General features: G+C 43.0%; 1 long non-coding RNA gene across 9 annotated transcripts; it reads left to right on the top strand.

Moving 5' to 3' along the window:
* The first annotated feature begins 17005 nt into the window (after positions 1 to 17005).
* Positions 17006 to 22352, top strand: LOC124702837. Of its 9 annotated transcripts, none has more exons than XR_007002722.1 (6): positions 17006 to 17845; positions 17933 to 18014; positions 18121 to 18763; positions 19571 to 20249; positions 20343 to 20402; positions 21206 to 22352. It is a non-coding gene; the product is annotated as an uncharacterized LOC124702837 (long non-coding RNA). The 9 variants fall into 9 exon arrangements; XR_007002717.1 differs by having other exon boundaries at positions 17025 to 17845; positions 18121 to 20249; positions 21206 to 21302; positions 21934 to 22352; XR_007002719.1 differs by having other exon boundaries at positions 17026 to 17845; positions 18121 to 20249; positions 21206 to 21286; positions 21934 to 22352.
* Positions 22353 to 23198: the final 846 nt, after the last annotated feature.

The raw sequence follows: 23198 nt of genomic DNA, 5'->3' as shown, positions 1-23198 counted from the left end.
CCCAGCAATGGTTTCTTTTAACATGGTGAACTTGCACGACATGGTCTCTGTTATAAACCTAATATGGACTTCATATTATAAATAATGGGGCTTCTTTTGAGCTTAACGATTCTACCTTCCTGCAATTTTTCCTAGTTCTGTTTATCGGTCTGAGGCAATCTAGCACGATAGAATTGGTCTATGAGGCCATCGTAGATATGTGGATGTGAATCACTAAAATGCTGCAATTTGTTTCGTAAAGAAAAATTGTTGCAAAGATATAGGAGTTGGGAGGAGGCAGCTTACTTGTGACAAACGAGCAACAAACCGAACCGCACCATGGCTAACACTAACAGTAAACTGCACCAATATCAAATGTGAATTGCATCACCGCTCGCTGGATCAAGATGGCATCATGGTCATGGTAAACCTACCAATAATTAATAAGCATAGGAGAAATTGTTCAAAATGTTAGACTGTAAGTCATTCTGCTTTAAACAGTGCCAATATAAACCAACTTGCTCGATACTCAAAGAACCCAGGCAATACGTGCAATAGGAAAACTGAACTTCTGCAGATATACGAATCTAACCCCACACAAAGTAGAAGCAAACTTCCTATACGCCGATTTCTATTACTGATCTTTAGTCGAAATTTGAGTAGAGGAGCAGCGAGCACTATCGACACCTCGGCCAAATGATTCAAGAAACAAAGGTAGCCTCTAAATATCACAATTTATGTTTTAACAAGGTAGATATAAATTCAATCTATCAAGCAATTTGGATGCACCAGAATTTAAACAAGCGTGAACTTCTATTGTTCATGTGCTGAAGCGGGTTAGAACTAAAAGTGAACTTCTTTAGCTATTGCAAGAACACCTTTTTGTAAATTGTAGGATAGTCAACAGAGAAACAAATCATTGTGGAAATTATTCTAGAAACATACTTCGTTTTAGACATAAAAGGAAACACCTGTAGGGCACAAATTACACTTACCTTCACAGGACATGGTGAGGAGAAGGAGAGTTCCGAGACGCGCTCGGGGTAGTACAGCTATTCTTCACAGTTCACTGTGGTGTAGACTCCCGAAGTCTGCACGGCAGACTTCCCGGTGGGCAGCTCTTGACAAAAGAGAACTTCTCTCAAGATTCCTACATGTATGAAGCGAATGTCCTAACACAAGTTAATGTACCGCTCGCAAATATTTGATAAATTTGCACTTCCCACAAGTATTCCATTTTTATGCAGTTTTACAATACATTTCACAAACAAAAATCTTAATGACAATCTGTAAAATAATTATGAACTGCTCAATAACTCACGCAGAACTCGTCTAGAACCCACCTGTGAACTTCCATAATAAAAATTAAGTTATCGGATCTGCCTAGTGGTTCGTGTGTTATTCTGGACTTTCATCCAGATTGTTGTTGTCCCTGTCACAGCAATGTTTTATTCCTGCTGCCATTCTCAAACCGTTTTGTGAGCTTCCAAAACTAGTTTGTGAGCTGCAATTGTCCAAGATTTTGCCAAAACAAAACACAAGCAATTCACAAACCATTAGTTCATTCCCGATGTGTAGTGCAGTTCATATCGATGTGCAGTGCGGTTCACACCCACCTGAGAATGGGATAGAGGCGAACTGACGAACTTGGTGTGCACTGCCGCGCCTGTCGCCTCGTCATATTTTCTTTTTAAATCAGAGTGTCCATATTTTGTTTTATAAGCAATTGAACTTCCAACTCTTTTACGGAGAAGCATGAATGTACGAAGACCGAACTACTCCTTTCTCTCGTTTTCACACAAGCACACATGTGTTGTTGTTTAGAACTCTATTCAAGTATGAATTTATAGCTTGACTAAGAATCTGAAATAACCGGTTGTAAATACACACAATGTGTAAATAAAGAACTGCATCTCGAACCCATAAAGAACTCGCTCCAGGACCCAACAAGTTCTATAAAGAAACCACCTGAGCGACCGGCTGCTCCGTGCTCTACTCGTGGTCAAGCTTGATGATCCGTCTGCAACAGTGCAACGTGATGTCTAAGCAAGTTCAGACCCGGCATTAAGAAAGTTGAGAGGAGGGGGTAGTCTACTTGATGTCGTGCCTTTTTGAAGCTCGGAGCATATCCCACAATGGTAAGGGGAAACTGATGCAGGGCAATCCCTACTGTCCAAAACGGAGGTGAACTCCCCGGCGGCGCGCGGTGGACTGCTCGGTGGTGGACCGTTGGGAGGTGCGATGTGGACCTCCCGGCCGCGGATGCGGGCGCCGCCGCAGCGCTTGGATGCAGGGGCGGGAGGTGGACCGCCCGGGGCGGCGTGGTGGACTCGGGTTGAGGGCTGCATCACTAGCCGGTCGATCCCGCGTCATGGAAGGGGGGTGGGCGCGATTTACCAGGGTCGACGAGGTGAGCACCGGTGGACTCCCGACGCGGCAGATCGCAGGGGAGCCGCGGTGGAGGTGGGGATCCTCCCGGCGGCGCGCGGCGGAGGTGGGGGCCCTCCCGGCGGCACGCGGCGGAGGTGTGGGCCTCGCACGGCGGCACGCGGTGGAGGTGTGGGGCCCTCCCGGCGGCGCGCGGCGGAGGTGGGGGGCCCTCCCGGCGGCGCGCGGCGGAGGTGGGGAGCCCTCCCGGCGGCACGCGGTGGAGCTGGGGATCCTCCCGGAGGCGCGCGGCGGAGGTGGGAGGCCCTCGAGGCGGCGTGCGCTGGAGGTGTAGGTGGGAGGCAGCGTGAGTTGTTTCCGATGGGCAAGGAGGAAAAAGGTGATTTCGATGGGTTCGTCCGTCGTATGTTGGGCGGTTCAGTTGGACGGTTCGGTGGATAAGGTGTTTCGGGATGGTTCGGTCTGTTTGTTCCGGTGGGGGTTCGAGAATAGCTATTCTAGAACCCCTCTTAAGGGGGGTTCGAGAATAGTCCAGCACTATTCTGCAACCGGTTGCAGAATAATATTCTGAGCACCGACTTGTACTTCTTTGGACACAAGGTTGTACTTCCCGGATAACAGGGTTCAACTTTCTGTCGAACTTACCTGAACTTCCCATTTTCTGCAGAGCTACTGATTCTACTTCGTGTTTCCCAACCATTTTTCGGAACTATGCAAATGATATACCGTTGGATAGATAATGAAAAACCGCAACTTTTTCATGTTCACACTTTTCACAGATTTTGCATGGTTTAAATTTAATTTTGAAAATACGAAAACGCTTCTATATGGCCAAAAAACGAACTTTTAGTTCGGTTTTTGAATCTCTTATCGAAACTGTGCAAATGATATACCGTTGGAAAGATAATGAAATTTCTCAACTTTTTCATGTTTTATATTTTTTCAAAATCCTCACAGTTTTTGAACAATTTTTAAAATACCAAAATTCGGACGTACTCAAAAAAAAAGCGGACAGTGATTTGGATGATTTGTTTCAACCGTATATCGGAATGGTGCAAATGATACGGCGTTGGAAAGCTATAGACTAGGCGCAACTTTCTTATTCCAATTGTTTTCTCTAATTCCTTACAGTTTAATAGAATAACACGAATTACTCGTCCGCCTTTTTTATGTGACGGCACCGAATGATTTTCCCCGCGATTTCCATGCGTTATATTTAAACAATGCAAATGATATACGGTTGGAAAGGTCTCAAAATGACGCATCTTTTTTGTATCTATCATTTTTGCCAACTCCAAACAATTTGAAAGTAATTTTAGAAGTTTCGAAATCATGTTTCCGGTATATTTTGTGGGTTAACAATTTGAATTTAATAGATTAGATCCATTTATTTGTTGTAAAATGTTGTAGGTAATGAAATTAGACATATACTCTACCATATAAAGCTTTTGGTGACAATGATTGAAGTGGTTGGTGATCAAATCGATGAGATTTGAACAATAGATTTCCGCCCGTAAAAACAGAGCGTTGAACTTCCCTCGACACGAACTTGCACTTCTAGGGAAATGCGGTTGTACTTCTCGGCGCTGTTTCACGAAAGTGTTTAGTAAAATGACTATAAGTTTCTCATACGGTGTTCGTTTGAGGTCCATGGCCACACAAAATGCTCAGCACAACCACGCGCATCTGAACTTCCCACGACATGTCCTTGTACTCCTTGGCCTTCGTGGTTGTACTTCATGAAAATGTTTTGATACTAGTGTGTTTTACAAAAACTAGCATGTGTGCCTAAAAATGATAATGTTAGATTGTCCCTATATTCTATTTTAAGAGATTCTACACTTCCCGGATCTTAATATTTGAACTTCACAATGTTGCTATGTGAACTTATGTGGGGGTATTTTCTTCATGTAATTACCGCTTGTACTTACTCGTTGTCTCCACCTGTACTTCTCGAATCACTCGCTCGTACTTCCTTGCGTATGATAGTGATTATTTTGTATTTTCTACATTTGGACTTTGTCGGGTTTCTTATACTTCCTATATTAAGTGGGTGTATTGCTCGTGTTGAATGATTGTACTTCTCATTGTCAAGTATATGAACTTCTTTACGGGTGATGGGATTATTATTGTTTTTCCTATGTGAACTTAGGTGGGAGTATTTTTCTTTGAACACTTTTAATTCATGTAATTACCGCTTGTACTTCCTGTTGTCTCCTCTTGTACTTCTCGGAATCACTGCACGTACTTCCTCGCATATGACGGGATTTTTTTTCTACATTTGGACTCTGTCGGGTTTCTACATTTGGACTTTCTCAGTGTCAAGTATTTGAAGTTCCTCACGGATGACGAGATTTTTTTTTGTACATTTGGATTTTTTTTCGGTTTTCTTGTACTTCCTACAATAAGTGGTTGTACTGCTCGTGTCGTATGGTTGTACTTCTTAACGTCAAGTATTTGAACTTCCTCGCGGATGATGGGATTATTTTGTTTTCTTGTACATTTGGATTTTTATCGGTTTTCTTGTACTTCCTACAATAAGTGGTTGTACTGCTCGAGTCGAATGGTTTTACTTCTCATTGTCCAAGTATTTGAACTTCCTCGCGTATGACGGGATTATTTCGTTTTTTATGTTAGGATTTTGTCGGTTTGCTTGTACTTCCTATAAAAAGTGGTTGTAGTGCCCGTGTTGAATGGTTTTACTTCTCATCGTCAAGTATTTGAACTTCCTCGCGGATGACGGGGTTACTTTGTTTTTTCTACATTTGGATTTTTTCGGTTTGTTGTACTTTTTATAATAATTGGATCTTGTCGACAAGCGACACATGGAAGAGGGGTAGCGGGATGCGGGTTAGGTCGGCGGGGCGTGGGTCGAGGCCGCGCTGTTCAGGGGCGGCCGCATAAGGGTAGAGGCCATTGGTTCGCGGGTCAGGGATTGTCGGCAACAAGGTTCCGTGGAGGTGCACCGACGATAACTTGGAGCGCGGCACTGACATCAGTTTTCTTGTAATTTCTATACTAAGTGGGTGTACTGCTCGTGTCAGCTGGTTGTACTTTTCATCGTCAAGTATTTGAACTTCCTCACTAGTGATGCGATTATTATTTTTCTACATTTTAATTTTGTCAATTTTCTTGTACTTCCTATAGTAAGTGCATGTACTGCTCATGTCGACTAGTTGTACTTCTCACCGTTAAGTATTTGAAGTTCCTCACGGGTGACGAGATTATTTTATTTTTTCTACATTTGTATTTTATCGGTTTTCTTGTACTTTCTATGTTAAGTGGGTGTACTGCTCGTGTCAAAATGGTTGTAATTCTTGTTGTCAAGTACTTTAGTGGATGTACTTCTCGTGTCAAATGGTTGTAGTCGTTTTCACTTCTTTTTTCAACATCAACTTTACTAGATGAACTTTTATTCTCGACATGAACACATACACCTCATGTTGTTAACAAATGCACTGCCCGACAAAAACATTTGCAGATGGATTTGTCTATGAGTATACTCGTACATCTAGAGAGTTGATCATATTGCACTTCCTTTTTAGACGGACATTAAAATGAATCAAAACCTTGTAGAGACAATTCACTAACTTTCGAGCTTGATTTCACATGCTTCCAATGATGTTCGCTCTTAATTCCTCACAATGACTTGCGAATTTTACAAACCATGGTGATAAAATACTTTCTATTTTCATGTACTTCTCGCAGAACACGTGTATACTGCCCAAAGAAAATAAAGGGATGTACACTGCCTGAAAAAAAATATACTTGCGAGTTAAAGTTGTACTTCCTATTTGACTGATACACTGTCCGAAGAAAATAAATAAAAGGAAAAAAAAGCAGCACACCATGTACCATGGTTACCAGCAAGGAAGAAAAAAACATCGATGCTGCCATTGTGCTCAATGCAAGAAGAAACCGTCCCTGGTACTCTTGACGATGGAATTTAAAAGCATGTTAAGATCTAAAAGCATCTCCAACAATCACACGAAACAGCGCGCTATCGCGTTTTAACTGAATTTTAGCGTGCGCGAATGCTCACGCGTTCATCCAGCGGACGCGCCAAACCAGCGCGGGAAAGGAATCTTTTTTTCACGCGCTATCGCGCTATCCCACACGCCAAGGTTGCCGCCCCGCTTCGAGCGCGCGCTATAAAATTTGGCGTGCGCACGCAACAAACGGCCAGGAACTTTCCGCTCGCTGCTTCGTGTCGTCGCTGCCGCTCTCCCACGGCGCGCCACGCCGCCGCTTCATCTCCCTCGACGGGATGCCGCCGCGCCGCCGCGGGTCGTCCGGCTTCTATGGCATCCGGGCGCGGCCCAGCGACAGGTTCTACGCGGAGATCTGCGCCGGTGGCTTCCGCCTCACCCTCGGCACCTACGACGGGACGGAGTTGGCGGCGTGCGCGTAGGACGCGGCCGCGTGGATATTCCAGTGGCCGCGCCGTGACCTACTTCACGGATGTGGAGTCGCTGGAGGAGGCCGAGTTCCTCGCGCCACCGCCGTGCCTCATCGACGATGAGGATCGTCGACGCCACTGCCAGGCGCAGCGCCGGCTCGCCATCGCCGAGCGCGACGAGCAGCTGATCCGCTAGTGGAGGGCGCAGTTCCCCAGCGACGTCGTCGACACGGAGGCGTTCTTCGCCGACCTTAGGGCGCAGCAAAGGGCGGACCAACGCCGCCGTCGGTACATCGCCGAGCGCGAGCTAGTAAACCCCAATATGACTTGGGCCGATGATGATCGCTGGGACAATGTTTGGACTGAGACCACCTCCGATGACGAGAAGAACTAGGAGCTACTAGTTTATCTATTTTAAATGTATTTTCAATATTTATTTAATCTTCTATTTAGACTATGTGTTGGTTAAAATGTGTTTGTTGCCCTGTAAAATACGCTTCCGCTGTGAGAGCTTTTCTAGCGGGTCTCGCTAACCGTTTGCAGCACGCAATGAATGTTTTGCAACGCCCGGAGATGCAATACAGAATAACGGAGATAAACATGAAGTGTGCACACACTAACACGGCAACACCAAGATGCAGTTTTCTGAAACTGCAGTCACCGGTGCACAGGTAAAGTGGAGGATTTCGCATCGATTCCCTGTATTGTACTGTTATTGTGCAATATTAGAGGAACAGGAGCATCAGCTAGCACACTGCAGGCGCAAGCAGAGAAAACATTTACCACACCCACGACCCTGTACTGCGGACGATAATACAGTTGTACTTTTCGTACATCAACACATATCACAGTTTGCTATACAAAATCTCCACTACTATTAAATGAGCCAGAGCGGCAGATCCAGATGATCTTGACCGTTTAATCAACAAAATCAATGGTTCAGATTACCCCTAAAACAGTGTTAGACGCTCCCGTCCCACGCCTAACCAAACCGTCCCACGACTAATCGTCGAACCGCTAAAAACAGCTCCCTCCTCCGGATGGCCAAGCCCGACAACCACCTCCAGGACATGCACGATGCCCGGATGCCGCACTAATCCCCGCGCCGACCTGCGGATGCCGCACGCTGCTACACGCCGCCGCGCCGCCCTCCGGGCACGCCGCCGGCCGCCCTCCGCAGCTTGATGTACCAACGCCACCACACAAACGCATGTTCTTCTGCGCTCTGCGCTGCCGCCCACGCCCAATCCGACCTCTGCCGCCGATGTGCACCACCAATCGCCGCCCCGGAGCAGCCGGCGTTCATCCACGGCTGAGGACGAATCTGCTTCGCTGATGCTAAATCGCCTCATCGGGGACACGGAAATCGGCACCACCGTCGCTCCCCAGTGTCTGTCAGAATGTCTTCTCTTTCCGTACTCTGATATTATTTTTGCTTATTGCATGATCTATCTTAACCTCTACTGGCGGTTCTTTTGGAGATCCTATTTTGGTTTGACCTCCCCATCGATTTTTGAAGCTGGCAATTGGAACTCCCGAAGGTCAACCTTGCACTTTGGTTCGATGGCCGTCGTTCAAGTGGAAGATTCAAGGATTGCTTTCTCTTTTGTGATACAACTGTCTCCATTGTCGATTGTCCATTTTTATGATCAACCTGTACTAACTCCACCGGATGTTCATGACACTGCAGAAAATGTACAGAAGCAGGACTACTTGATGCACTTTGTTTTCTGTCCATAGGGCAAAACTGTTTCTCACGGTAGAAGTGCATCAAATAGCATCTTCAGAATCATCTCCACTACTATTAAATGAGCCAGAGCGGCAGATCCAGATGATCTTGACCGTTTAATCAACAAAATCAATGGTTCAGATTACCCCTAAAACAGTGTTAGACGCTCCCGTCCCACGCCTAACCAAACCGTCCCACGACTAATCGTCGAACCGCTAAAAACAGCTCCTCCTCCAGATGGCCAAGCCCGACAACCACCTCCAGGACATGCACGATGCCCGGATGCCGCACTAATCCCCGCGCCGACTCGCGGATGCCGCACGCCGCTACACGCCGCCGCGCCGCCCTCCGGGCACGCCGCCGGCCGCCCTCCGCAGCTGATGTACCAACGCCACCACACAAACGCATGTTCTTCTCGCGCTCTGCGCTGCCGCCCACGCCCAATCCGACCTCTGCCGCCGATGTGCACCACCAATCGCCGCCCGGAGCAGCCGGCGTTCATCCACGGCTGAGGACGAATCTGCTTCGCTGATGCTAAATCGCCTCATCGGGGACACGGAAATCGGCACCACCGTCGCTTCCCAGTGTCTGTCAGAAGGTCTTTCTTTCCGTACTCTGATATTATTCTTGCTTATTGCATGATCTATCTTAACCTCTACTGGCGGTTCTTTTGGAGATCCTATTTTGGTTTGACCTCCCCATCGATTTTTGAAGGTTCAATGGCCGTCGTTCAAGTGGAAGATTCAAGGATTGCTTTCTCTTTTGTGATACAACTGTCTCCATTGTCGATTGTCCATTTTTATGATCAATCTCCACTACTATTAAATGAGCCGAGCGGCAGATCCAGATGATCTTGACCGTTTAATCAACAAAATCAATGGTTCAGATTACCCCTAAAACAGTGTTAGACGCTCCCGTCCCACGCCTAACCAAACCGTCCCACGACTAATCGTCGAACCGCTAAAAACAGCTCCCTCCTCCAGATGGCCAAGCCCGACAACCACCTCCAGGACATGCACGATGCCCGGATGCCGCACTAATCCCCGCGCCGACCTGCGGATGCCGCACGCTGCTACACGCCGCCGCGCCGCCCTCCGGGCACGCCGCCGGCCGCCCTCCGCAGTTGATGTACCAACGCCACCACACAAACGCATGTTCTTCTGCGCTCTGCGCTGCCGCCCACGCCCAATCCGACCTCTGCCGCCGATGTGCACCACCAATCGCCGCCCCGGAGCAGCCGGCGTTCATCCACGGCTGAGGACGAATCTGCTTCGCTGATGCTAAATCGCCTCATCGGGGACACGGAAATCGGCACCACCGTCGCTCCCCAGTGTCTGTCAGAAGGTCTTCTCTTTCCGTACTCTGATATTATTCTTGCTTATTGCATGATCTATCTTAACCTCTACTGGCGGTTCTTTTGGAGATCCTATTTTGGTTTGACCTCCCCATCGATTTTTGAAGGTTCAATGGCCGTCGTTCAAGTGGAAGATTCAAGGATTGCTTTCTCTTTGTGATACAACTGTCTCCATTGTCGATTGTCCATTTTTATGATCAACCTGTACTAACTCCACCGGATGTTCATGACACTGCAGAAAATGTACAGAAGCAGGACTACTTGATGCACTTTGTTTTCTGTCCATAGGGCAAAACTGTTTCTCACGGTAGAAGTGCATCAAATAGCATCTTCAGAATCAGACACTACGGTTGATTTGGGATTGTTAACTTGGGCATCGGATGGACATTTCACAAGTGAGCTGATCAATATTCTGGTTGGGAATACTTGTATAGCTGAATTCTCAATGTATACTGCTGCATCTTCACAGGTGTCGCTTTCCTTGTACTTGCATTTTTTAGGAGGATTGGTAGAAGTATTGAGAAGAGATGTATCTGAGGCTTACTGTCTGCCCTTGCTGCATTTTTAGATCTATTTGCATATAGTTCGGCACAAAGGCGTAAATTTAGATTATGGTTTTTTGTCCTGGGCATGTTTAAATTCAGATCACGGTGCATTCTCTTGTACTTTCATGTGCGTTTCAGATTTTTAGAGATGCTTGAGCTGCAGTTTTTTGTGATAGGCATGGTCATCCTCAACACCAATTGCACATAGGTCTATTTGAAGGTTTATTTACCAATAGAAAATAAAGATCGTGCCATCCTCTAAGAATGCTTTATGATATAGCAGTTTTACTCGAGTATGAAGGGCTGCGTTTTTGTGGTTTCAGTAAATTGTGAATGCTTTTCCAAGCTAGAAGATATGAGGATATAGGTATATATGCCATAATAAGGCAGCTATATAGTAATTCACGTGTAGTACTGGGGATTGTGCTCATGCTATGTCAACGACTGCAGAAAGCTATAAAAATAAATTGGATACTCTGCATATTTTCTAAATTTTCGATAAATGCTTCAATTCTGATGCATGGAATAGTTCTGACTTGGACCAGTGCTTAATCTTCTTGTGCACTTGATCCTTGATTAATCATGTTAAATTTTATATGTCTGTGACATGTTTGTCCTAGATTAATTGGTGATTGTGTACAGTTTCTAAAGTAGAAGACACACAGTTCCTCTTCCTAGCTTGACCATACCACCGACCAGGATTTCTTTTGCGCTGACAACCTTTTCGTTGTGACCGGTGGTTCCTTCATGCCACCGTTTTGCTGCATTGTTCTTTGTTTTTCTTCTTGGGATCACGTAATTTGGTTGTTAAGTTCCGGTGCCCTAAAAATAGTTGCTTTTTTCTTGTGTAGGCTCCAGGGCTCTACTATTGTTGGTATGAGTGGTCAGCATTCATGTGGCCAACGACAAGGAATGTCTCCTTCCGATGTTGTCTGCTCTGTCCAAGGCGCGGTAGCCCCTCAGACCTTGGGCAAGGAAGGCATGGTAGGTCTACTGATCTCCAGCGAACGCTTGACTAATTCTAGAGCAAGCAAAAGTGGGATCATATCTTTTCCGTTCTGAAAGACCAATGTTTTTTAGTCCCAACAAGTGTTCAATTGTGAGGTCATGTTTTTTCTACTGATCAATGTTTTTTCTAGAGGTGATATTTTTGGACTCACCCATTTAGAGGAGGCATGCAATGATACTTGGTCCTATAAATGGTGAACTCCAGGTTTTAGCGCCTCTATGGTATAGAAAGTTCTCACCAGACATTATATTATCCCCTGTATGTTTTCATTTATAATGGAAATCATGCAGTCAACTCCTTCATGCGTGATAAACTAGGTGATATTTTTGGACTTCCTATTCAGTGAGGCCTGCAATGCCAATATCTTACCGTGCTCCAAGAAATCCTAGCACTCACTGATGACAATGATACCTTGTTCAATAAATGGCGAACTCCATGTTTTAGCACCTCTAAGGTATAGACAATTCTCACCGGACATTATATCATCCCTTTAAGTTTTCATTTGTAATGGAAATAGCATTCAGTCAACTCGGCAGATCCAGATGATCTTGACCGTTTAATCAACAAAATCAATGGTTCAGATTACCCCTAAAACAGTGTTAGACGCTCCCGTCCCACGCCTAACCAAACCGTCCCACGACTAATCGTCGAACCGCTAAAAACAGCTCCCTCCTCCAGATGGCCAAGCCCGACAACCACCTCCAGGACATGCACGATGCCCGGATGCCGCACTAATCCCCGCGCCGACCTGCGGATGCCGCACGCTGCTACACGCCGCCGCGCCGCCCTCCGGGCACGCCGCCGGCCGCCCTCCGCAGTTGATGTACCAACGCCACCACACAAACGCATGTTCTTCTGCGCTCTGCGCTGCCGCCCACGCCCAATCCGACCTCTGCCGCCGATGTGCACCACCAATCGCCGCCCCGGAGCAGCCGGCGTTCATCCACGGCTGAGGACGAATCTGCTTCGCTGATGCTAAATCGCCTCATCGGGGACACGGAAATCGGCACCACCGTCGCTCCCCAGTGTCCGTCAGAAGGTCTTCTCTTTCCGTACTCTGATATTATTCTTGCTTATTGCATGATCTATCTTAACCTCTACTGGCGGTTCTTTTGGAGATCCTATTTTGGTTTGACCTCCCCATCGATTTTTGAAGGTTCAATGGCCGTCGTTCAAGTGGAAGATTCAAGGATTGCTTTCTCTTTTGTGATACAACTGTCTCCATTGTCGATTGTCCATTTTTATGATCAACCTGTACTAACTCCACCGGATGTTCATGACACTGCAGAAAATGTACAGAAGCAGGACTACTTGATGCACTTTGTTTTCTGTCCATAGGGCAAAACTGTTTCTCACGGTAGAAGTGCATCAAATAGCATCTTCAGAATCAGACACTACGGTTGATTTGGGATTGTTAACTTGGGCATCGGATGGACATTTCACAAGTGAGCTGATCAATATTCTGGTTGGGAATACTTGTATAGCTGAATTCTCAATGTATACTGCTGCATCTTCACAGGTGTCGCTTTCCTTGTACTTGCATTTTTTAGGAGGATTGGTAGAAGTATTGAGAAGAGATGTATCTGAGGCTTACTGTCTGCCCTTGCTGCATTTTTAGATCTATTTGCATATAGTTCGGCACAAAGGCGTAAATTTAGATTATGGTTTTTTGTCCTGGGCATGTTTAAATTCAGATCACGGTGCATTCTCTTGTACTTTCATGTGCGTTTCAGATTTTTAGAGATGCTTGAGCTGCAGTTTTTTGTGATAGGCATGGTCATCCTCAACACCAATTGCACATAGGTCTATTTGAAGGTTTATTTACCAATAGAAAATAAAGATCGTGCCATCCTCTAAGAATGCTTTATGATATAGCAGTTTTACTCGAGTATGAAGGGCTGCGTTTTTGTGGTTTCAGTAAATTGTGAATGCTTTTCCAAGCTAGAAGATATGAGGATATAGGTATATATGCCATAATAAGGCAGCTATATAGTAATTCACGTGTAGTACTGGGGATTGTGCTCATGCTATGTCAACGACTGCAGAAAGCTATAAAAATAAATTGGATACTCTGCATATTTTCTAAATTTTCGATAAATGCTTCAATTCTGATGCATGGAATAGTTCTGACTTGGACCAGTGCTTAATCTTCTTGTGCACTTGATCCTTGATTAATCATGTTAAATTTTATATGTCTGTGACATGTTTGTCCTAGATTAATTGGTGATTGTGTACAGTTTCTAAAGTAGAAGACACACAGTTCCTCTTCCTAGCTTGACCATACCACCGACCAGGATTTCTTTTGCGCTGACAACCTTTTCGTTGTGACCGGTGGTTCCTTCATGCCACCGTTTTGCTGCATTGTTCTTTGTTTTTCTTCTTGGGATCACGTAATTTGGTTGTTAAGTTCCGGTGCCCTAAAAATAGTTGCTTTTTTCTTGTGTAGGCTCCAGGGCTCTACTATTGTTGGTATGAGTGGTCAGCATTCATGTGGCCAACGACAAGGAATGTCTCCTTCCGATGTTGTCTGCTCTGTCCAAGGCGCGGTAGCCCCTCAGACCTTGGGCAAGGAAGGCATGGTAGGTCTACTGATCTCCAGCGAACGCTTGACTAATTCTAGAGCAAGCAAAAGTGGGATCATATCTTTTCCGTTCTGAAAGACCAATGTTTTTTAGTCCCAACAAGTGTTCAATTGTGAGGTCATGTTTTTTCTACTGATCAATGTTTTTTCTAGAGGTGATATTTTTGGACTCACCCATTTAGAGGAGGCATGCAATGATACTTGGTCCTATAAATGGTGAACTCCAGGTTTTAGCGCCTCTATGGTATAGAAAGTTCTCACCAGACATTATATTATCCCCTGTATGTTTTCATTTATAATGGAAATCATGCAGTCAACTCCTTCATGCGTGATAAACTAGGTGATATTTTTGGACTTCCTATTCAGTGAGGCCTGCAATGCCAATATCTTACCGTGCTCCAAGAAATCCTAGCACTCACTGATGACAATGATACCTTGTTCAATAAATGGCGAACTCCATGTTTTAGCACCTCTAAGGTATAGACAATTCTCACCGGACATTATATCATCCCTTTAAGTTTTCATTTGTAATGGAAATAGCATTCAGTCAACTCCTTCATATGTGGTCGATAAACCAGGTGATATTTTTGGACTTCCTATTCAGATGAGGCCTCCAATGCCAGCATCTTATTCTGCTCCGAAAATATCTTATCTCTCACTAATGAGAATGATACTTGGTACTGTAAATGGAGAACTCCAGATTTTAGGTATATTGCATTCTCACTGCACGTTATATCATCCGTAAATTTTCATCTGTTATGGAAATCACACCATCAACTCACACGCACTTTATTTTTCGCTTTACTTATGGATAGGATTAATACAAGAGCTCTGCTGCAGCACATAATTTCTTATTGGAAGATTATATGTGTGTATTTGCGCAATGAACTCAAAATTGCGATAAAAGATCAGTTTTTTTTTTCTTTCAATATCGTTTGCCTCCAGATGCTGGAAATATCGTTCTTCCGATTTCACAGCTACAGATTGTGTCTACACTAACATTTAAAATATGTTGGCTGCCCCTCTTCATATGAAAATTATTACACCAAACGGGTAGAGTATCATGTGCTGCAGTAGGCAATTGGTATATATACCGGTTACCTTCAAAAAGAAAAATCTGCGAGTTGATAAGGACCCTCACAGGAGGGAACTTCACCTAGGCGTAAAGTAAAGTGATTGTGCTGCCAGAGTGTTTCTCTTTTCTTTTCTTGACAGCTTTGAAAGAAGAATAATAACGGAAATGTCACTACTTTCAGATGTCCATACTCACCTATACCTATTCTTCTGTTATTATTTGTTTTTTTATCATGGATAAATGAGCAAGGGTCCATTTAGTTTGGCTTCCAGGGGTTCCATCGGGGACTGCGTATTATTGCAAACTGCTGTTTTTTATAAGTAAGCATGCTATTTCTGGCTCGCCTAATTGATGCAATTTTGCATGCACTCAGTGTTGCTGTTTGTTTCTCAATTAGTTTAGAAAGATATCGTTTTGGTATGTGATTGTGAGATATATGTTATTCACTTTAGTATTCATCCGGTTGTGTGTGTTTTGATAATTTGCAGTAAGTAATCAGTTGTCGGAAATTCCACAATACCTTATGAAGGTTAGTTGCAGTTTATATCACCATTCAGGTACCACTTCAGCTCTGAAGTACCTAGGTTAACTATGCCTTTTTCTCAGCTTTTCAATAGTTTACACCAACATATTAGTGCCAATTGCAGGATTGCATCTCTACTAGCGGAACACAAAGCAAAGCTACTTTCCAATTATAACCATATTTAAAAATTAATCTTTTTTTTTCAACAAGATTATCTATGCGGCGACATAATACAACTTGAGAAACATTACCACACTAAGATGATACTATGGACACTCCTTAGTATGAATCATCGTTTAAGAGAGATGGTCTTCATACACCTTCAGAGGCTTATGTTTTCTTTCAGCGAAGTACTCTATCTCAACTCTGGAGCACAAATGGAGAAAGTAACTATGCTTCTACAGTATATTGAGCTCAAGGTCATGTATTTGACTATGTGTGGTTATCATGGGGTAAAGTAACAATGAAGTCTCAAAATCCTATTGTTGTAAGTTTTACTGTTCTTTTAGTTGAATATATGAGTCATAGTTCAACAAATGCTAATTCCATAGTTCGATACAGACCTTCTGTTCTGAACTCTAATTGGGATAATTGCGCTTTAATACTGAGTCTATGACTATGACATGGTTAATCAATTAGAGACACCATGTTTTTTAAGAAGCTAGATTAGAAATACCCATATATTAATATGAAACAAATTTTGAATCATATGTAGTTGTTCCATTTGAATAAAATGAAGATAGTTCTATCTTCAAATATATATAAAAATATATATTGTACATAGTAGCATCTAGGCTCTTGCGCCAGAATTTTAGGAAGTTTTCAATTAGTTATAAAACAGATGCAGTTGTAAAACAAATCTAAAATTGTAATCGCCAAGTGCATATTGTTATGGTGGCCTTCTTCTAACATCGCATTCACATATACGCTCTAGGATATTCGGCTCTGCCGACTACATAGGTCCTCCATACTTCCTTCAATAAATATTTTTTACAGGATGAAATGATCCTTATTCATTGTGGTAGAGCACTTCAGAGATCTGTCGAGTCGGGTGAATTTAGAGGATATTTGAATCCTTTCTGCATGTTATCATCCATGGCATGTCTAACTAGGGACCAGGAGATGAATTCTGAAAAGAGAGCTCGCTCCCTTCACTCCTAGGTTCCCATTTACGTGTCAACGATTAACAACATTAGTGTTGTTGGCAACAACTACACAATAGTAGGACAACAACTTTTCTTCACTCATTTCATCTGTCAATCTGTGTAGCTATCATTCACAATATTCTTGAACATGGTAACATTTCAGCTAATCTGTTTGTTTGTCGCGGCACATCTAAAGGTATAAACGTTGCATACTCATGGAGCAATTCTAGCCTATCCACGGTAGGACACTCGGCGTGCGCCGGGCTGGCCGCTGGCCTCGTTTCTCCTCCACGGATTGGGCCACATGTTGTTATATGGTTGGCTGAGCTGAGAAAATATCTTCCTCCCAATCCCCCTCCCGCATCTCACCTGCCCCTCCTCTCCTCTCTCGATCCGCCGCCGGCGCTCTCCACAGAGACGGCGCCCTGCCATGCTTCCTCCCTCTCCCAGCCGCCACCTCGCGCACCTCTCCTCGCCCACGAAGCGGCCCCTCCCGCTCTCCTCCTTCGCGTCGAGGCTGGCCTTCGTTCCCTTGCGCCGCCATCCGCGGCCTCAACTCGTCGGCGAGCTCTCTAACCGTCGCCGGCGAGTTCGTCCTCATCTCCTCCTCTCCGATGTGCACGAGGTGGTTGGTCGAAATCCACGTGGCTGTGGGGGCTCGGGAGGAGTGGTGCCTATGAGATTTCGCGGGTATGGGCGATTTCCTGGCCAGGATGCTCCTCCTCGCTGTCGATCTGGCCGACGGCAGGGCGGTTGGTTCATCGTGAAGAACGGCCGTCGGAGCTCCTGACCTCCGCCCCCTACTCACACCAAAGGACGGTTCCTTTATCTCCCTCTCTCTATATATTTCCTGTATCTTCATTTTTTAGTTAAGCAGCACAGTGCTTCTGGTTATGCCCCTGATTATACATGATACCACCTATTTGTTTCTCTCATCAATTTAATTTTTTGTCCATAGTTCTATGCTTTAAATCGGTTGAGAAATCTAGCAGTTTTATTTGGCTATTGTACAGATCTGCTCTAATACTGCCGAACTTCTCAGTTTTCAAATTGCTTGCGGTGAAGATTCGGTTAAGTGTAATCTTCAGTCCCTGTATTTGGAAATTGCCTACTGCAAGGTTTGTTGCTCTACTTTTTCTTTTACTCGTTCATGCTCTTTACAGTACCCATCATTAATGTTGGAAATTTCCATTTTTTTCGTACAGGTCACGGTCCATTTGCACCCAATAGCTGTAGGTGAAAAATAAAACAGTGTTGTTCTAAAGAGTAGAAATTTCCCATTTATATGTGAGACTTGATTTTGTTTGTGATTTGTCCTTGCTCTTTATTTGAATATAGGATGACATTTGTATGCTTTTGTCTCTGATTCGTTATTCTTATCAGTGCCCTTCAGTTTCATTTCAGGTCATGGTTGTCTTACAATAATGTGGAGTGCTGCAAAAAATATGTCTTTGCTGGCGGGCACTTTGAATTTGTCCCCAAGGTATTATTTCAACACCTGTTGACCATAAATAGGGAAATTTACAACCATCTGTAGAATTGGCAAATCATATTATTTGTTATATATTCTATAGCAGATATGCTAAGTTTGTCCAGACATATTGTGCCTTCCAAATCAGTTGAAAATGAGTGACATTATTGTCGAACCATGCAACTCTCTTTTAACTCTGAAGCGTCTGAAACTATATGCTGATTGTGTGGTTGTTCTTGACAATACAACTCCTAATAGAATAGTCCGCCTTTGGTTGATTTAAATTTGGGACCAATGGATTTGTGTCAGACTTCCAACATTTGGTTTCCTGTTTTTCTTGTGGCATGCTTGACCTGGTTTAAGTTCCTGCAGTACTTTTTAAAATTTGATGTGTGAGATTTGATTTTGTTTGTGATTTGTCCAAGTCCCGCTCGCTGGTATCTCTGGCTACTGCTACATCTATGGCGGTCTCATTACCATCAGGTACCTGGATGCACGGTGACGGCGGACTGCGACGCTGGACAGTCGTGAAGGTTGGAAACATGAGACAAAACCAGACCCCAAGGTGAAACCCCTAGCGCCAATCACGCCTCCCCCAATCCCCGCAGCCATCAAGCAAGAAAAATGAAGAATGGCTAATCTACTTCACCTCCTGGGGCGAGAGCCCTTCCCCTAGCTCCTTCAAAGCATAGTCCACAGTATACACCAATTTTTTATCTTTTCATTATTTAGCCAAATAAATGCAGCTTATACATTAAAGTGGTAGACCTTGCCCATCAACAAAAGATTGTCATCGTTCCCTTTGTGCTAGATTTTGCAGCTCAAGAAGATCCACCCCACAACTGTCTGGAAAGTGTATATGCATGGTAAGAGCATTACAGATCAAAACATTAATCAATAAGAACATGACTGGGTAAGATAATCATATTTTCATCACATAATCAAATGGAAGTAACAAAATAAATCTTAATTCCAGACTTCCAGTAAATTCACGACTTGAAAAAACACATTACCTGGCTATTGACGTGATTTCAGCTGACACAACTGCAGGAAAACCATTCCTGCCTATGCCTTGGGACTTTCTGATTGAAGACTTTCATTTCTTGAAAAAATATCTTTTTCCTTCTACTTCTCCCTAGCTGCAATATCCATTTATAAGAGCTGTTTATAATATACAGTGGCTGCCACTTGAACTTTAACCTTTTTGATTCATCTGGCCTGCTTGATGTGTGACCTCGGCATGTTCTTGCTGCATGTGTGGCTCTGTAACATTTTTTGAATTATAGCACGATCCCCTTGCTTTATGGATGTTCGCTCGGTTGTAACTTGCTGAAGAGACTGATGGATTATGGATGATTGCCATAAGGTGCAGGTTCTATTATTGAAGTGTGTTCTGCTGGTTGCGAAGGATGTCTGCACTAAAATATAATGGTGTGATAAAAGTTATGTGCATACTACTATTATTGATTTCATAATATATGTTCTCTTTCTATTTCGATGGATCCAATTGAATTATTATTTCTTTTGCTTCAGGTGTAACATGATTATAATGAGTTTTTTTTCGCCAACTAATAAATTATATGGTTTATATTTATATAGAAATGCACTTCCAATACACTTCATGCAATCTTGCCAGAACTAATTAAGAATCTAGCCCCCTATAGCCTGATTGATTTGTCAAGAGAAGATGTTTTTCTTTGGCCAATCTGAAGTTTATAAGCTCTGTTACTTTGGTTACCTGTCTTTTCTTCATGAATCCTATGGTTTCCTCTTTTAATATGTTATTATATTCAATGCATGTACACTTCTGTTGGTATTTGGATAGATGGTTCCTCGTGCAGCTTACATTTACATTGGGTTGGCAACATGGTGCGTTCATTTGACCAGGGCTTAGCAAACGTAGATTTATTCATGGACTGTAGGTGTAGTCTGATTAAGTATTGGTTTTACAGGATATTATTGCAATTGGGGACATCGATATGTAGTCTGATTTGTTCATGGATATTATTGCTCTTTGATAGGCCATCTGGTCAAATCATGTGCACCACAAGGTCTTTCACTCTCGTGCTTTGATGCATCCACAATTTACTATTTTCCATATATTTTCAAAGTTAATCATAACATGGGAAATTTTGAACTTATAGATAACAACTCTGAAATTTGTTCACTGGGAGGAGCTTGTCGTAACTGGCTCGGCAGACAAGGTATGCCACTTTCTAAAGTAGCTGCAGAATATTCGTTAAATAATCTCATGTTGATTTTATTACCTGGTCAATTCTTTCATTTAGTAGTGCTGTCATTTAAATGCTTGCACGCATATGACAATCACCTTCCTTTTTTATATCTATACTGATCAACATGTTTTATAGACCATTTTGGGATTACTTATTTGCACCTTTTATTTTGCTCGTGAGATTTTTTCCAGACGCAACAAGTTGGTTAGAATTTTCCAATACCACAAAATTTCCAACGCTGCCTCTTTTGCCAGCATAATGCTCTATGCATGTATGAATTATTGATTTTTTACTAATAATTGCATATTGTGATATGAACTTAAAAAATGACCCAACTCAATCCAAGACTAAGCTGGGTTTGACCAACAGATTTCTGACTCCTTATCGGACTTGTTGGGTATGGCTCTGCTTCCAAAATGAGTAAGCAATTTGTTTAGTTCATATGCTTAACTAGAGGATGTCTTTAAATAAAAAGCAAAATTTACTGAACTACAGAAGTAATGAAAAAGAAGTTCTGTAGTTGGACCATCTGCTCTTTTCGTTTGGTTTGAGCTTCTCCAGAGAAGATGGTACGCTAAAATTGAGATCAATTGCACTGTTGGCATGGCCCTTCAGACCACTATTTGTCTCTTGCTCATCCCCTGGGACATGCTGACCCTGTTGACTGGTAGAGTATACTGGAATTATGCTATCAGTTGAAATTACCTAATGCAATATTGTATTTTTCATTATTTATTACTACAAATGTCAAAGTGAATCAGATTCACTAACAGGTTAATATTGAGGATTCTGCTGGTTGGAGCTCCTGGAGGATCATCTGTAGCCTAGAAAGTGTGCTCTGGATGTTGGATCAGGTACATATCAGATGTGGTATGTTCAGTTAGTTCAACTTAAATATCTGAATTTTCGCATTATTTCAACCAAATTATGTTATGTACCTATGAAGCTATCGATTCTGATCTCTAGAAACTTTTATATGAACGGTACTTATTATCTATTTCAGTGTCCAAATAGTCATTGAGGTTTTGTCTCACTTTCCTAACATTTTGTTTCTTGTCATTGATGCCAATCTTTAAAGTGATATACTTATGAAATGATATATTTATAGCTTGCTATATATTATTGTACGTGCAGAAAATTATTTTTCTTTAGAATACATATGATCTCATGTTTTTTAGAGAGAACGTATGATCCCGTCTCATAAAATCTTGCGGATTAGACTAAATATATTTCGATGGGCCAAAACGCGTCTTATACAATGTGTAGTTGTCCAGGTCCATTTGTTGCCATTCTTTCTTCTGTAGACAGCCTATGTTTCTTGGCCTTGGAAATTTCTTGGTCTATGCTCGATGATGCCCTAGATTGTTCCCCATTTCCTTCTCTACCCATTTTTTCCCATTCACTACAGTGAACTTGTGGAGGAAGTTAGACAAAATCTCAGTAAATTAGAAGCGTCACAAACAGACAGAATGAACTTTTAACAGGGGTTTGTGTCTTGCAGCCTCAACGAGGAGGGTTGCATTTTCTAACCAGATCTACAACATCATATGCAATAACCATTCTCTAGGCCAATGCGATGCAGATGAAGCTACACATGAAACAATCGATCTATTTGAAGGCATACCTGCTGATCTGGGGGACATGTAGTACAACATTTGAAAAAGGATTTGAAGATCAGAAAATTCCTATCAATTACAAAAGTGCAAGTTCGATTTGACCATGGAGGATGTTTCTCTGCTAGGTGTTTGCTGGTCCTTAGGTGTAGGCAACTTCTGTTTTCTAGACAATCCCGTGGTTTAGCCAAATACCATGTCCCTGTGCCGCTCTCTTTTCTCCTTTGGTAATGTAAGTAATTATGTTTATGACCTTCACTTCGCTTCATTTTATCAGCTTATTATATATGTTTCACAAAGCCTTCTTTTCTTTTGTCTCTCTCTTGAGAGAGCCACACTGTTTGTGATTTCGTGTGCTTTGTCCTAATTTCATCCTATCAACTTTGTTTTGTAAAATCTAAAAAGTGTATTATCATTTTTCCACCTTATGTTTATCATTGTTATACAAAATTTAAATCTTAACGAATTTCATGGGATCGTGTGCCAAGGCGCACATCTAAATCTAGTTTTATGTGGAGAAAGACCCATCTCCAAGAGTATGAAGAGCATCAGAGCAGATTGTGACACTCCGGACTCCTGAGGGCAGAGAGGATCAAGACATGGGAAGTCAACTTGTAGCCGAGGACTGGTACCACACAGCCGCTCACGTCAGCAAGCCCAAGATATCTATATGTTCCACCTGGCAATGAATCAAATGAGCCTTACTATGATTGGTTAAAACCTTGTGTGGATTTTGTGCAAACCATGTCAAGTACTGATTTTTTCCTCATTTGTACACACTTTACTCACAGACGTTTTATGTCAATGATGTACAATGCATAAGCAGGATGGTAATGAAACGGAGGAAGATATTTTTGGTCCCATTTTTTAAGTACGATAAGAATAAAGCTAAATACAAAAATTCTGCCATTGAGTGTGAAATTCTTGGTGGCGTGAAGTGGTTCTTCATCAGAAAACAAGGCAGATAATGTTACTTATTATGTAGATGATTTTTTTTTGCTTATCTTCAAATTAGTTATTTGGTAACTAATATACATTTTTTTAGCTTCATGATTTCTAAATTGATCGTGCGTTGCACGTGCACTCTTACTAGTTCCAAGAAAAATCTGAGGGGCTGAGAGAGTCCAGCCGTGCCTCCCCACCAGCGGCGGGC

This window comes from Lolium rigidum, chromosome 3 (assembly GCF_022539505.1).
Source record: "Lolium rigidum isolate FL_2022 chromosome 3, APGP_CSIRO_Lrig_0.1, whole genome shotgun sequence".
Classification (NCBI taxonomy): domain Eukaryota; kingdom Viridiplantae; phylum Streptophyta; class Magnoliopsida; order Poales; family Poaceae; genus Lolium; species Lolium rigidum.
This window is presented reverse-complemented; position numbering and strand designations above follow the sequence as displayed.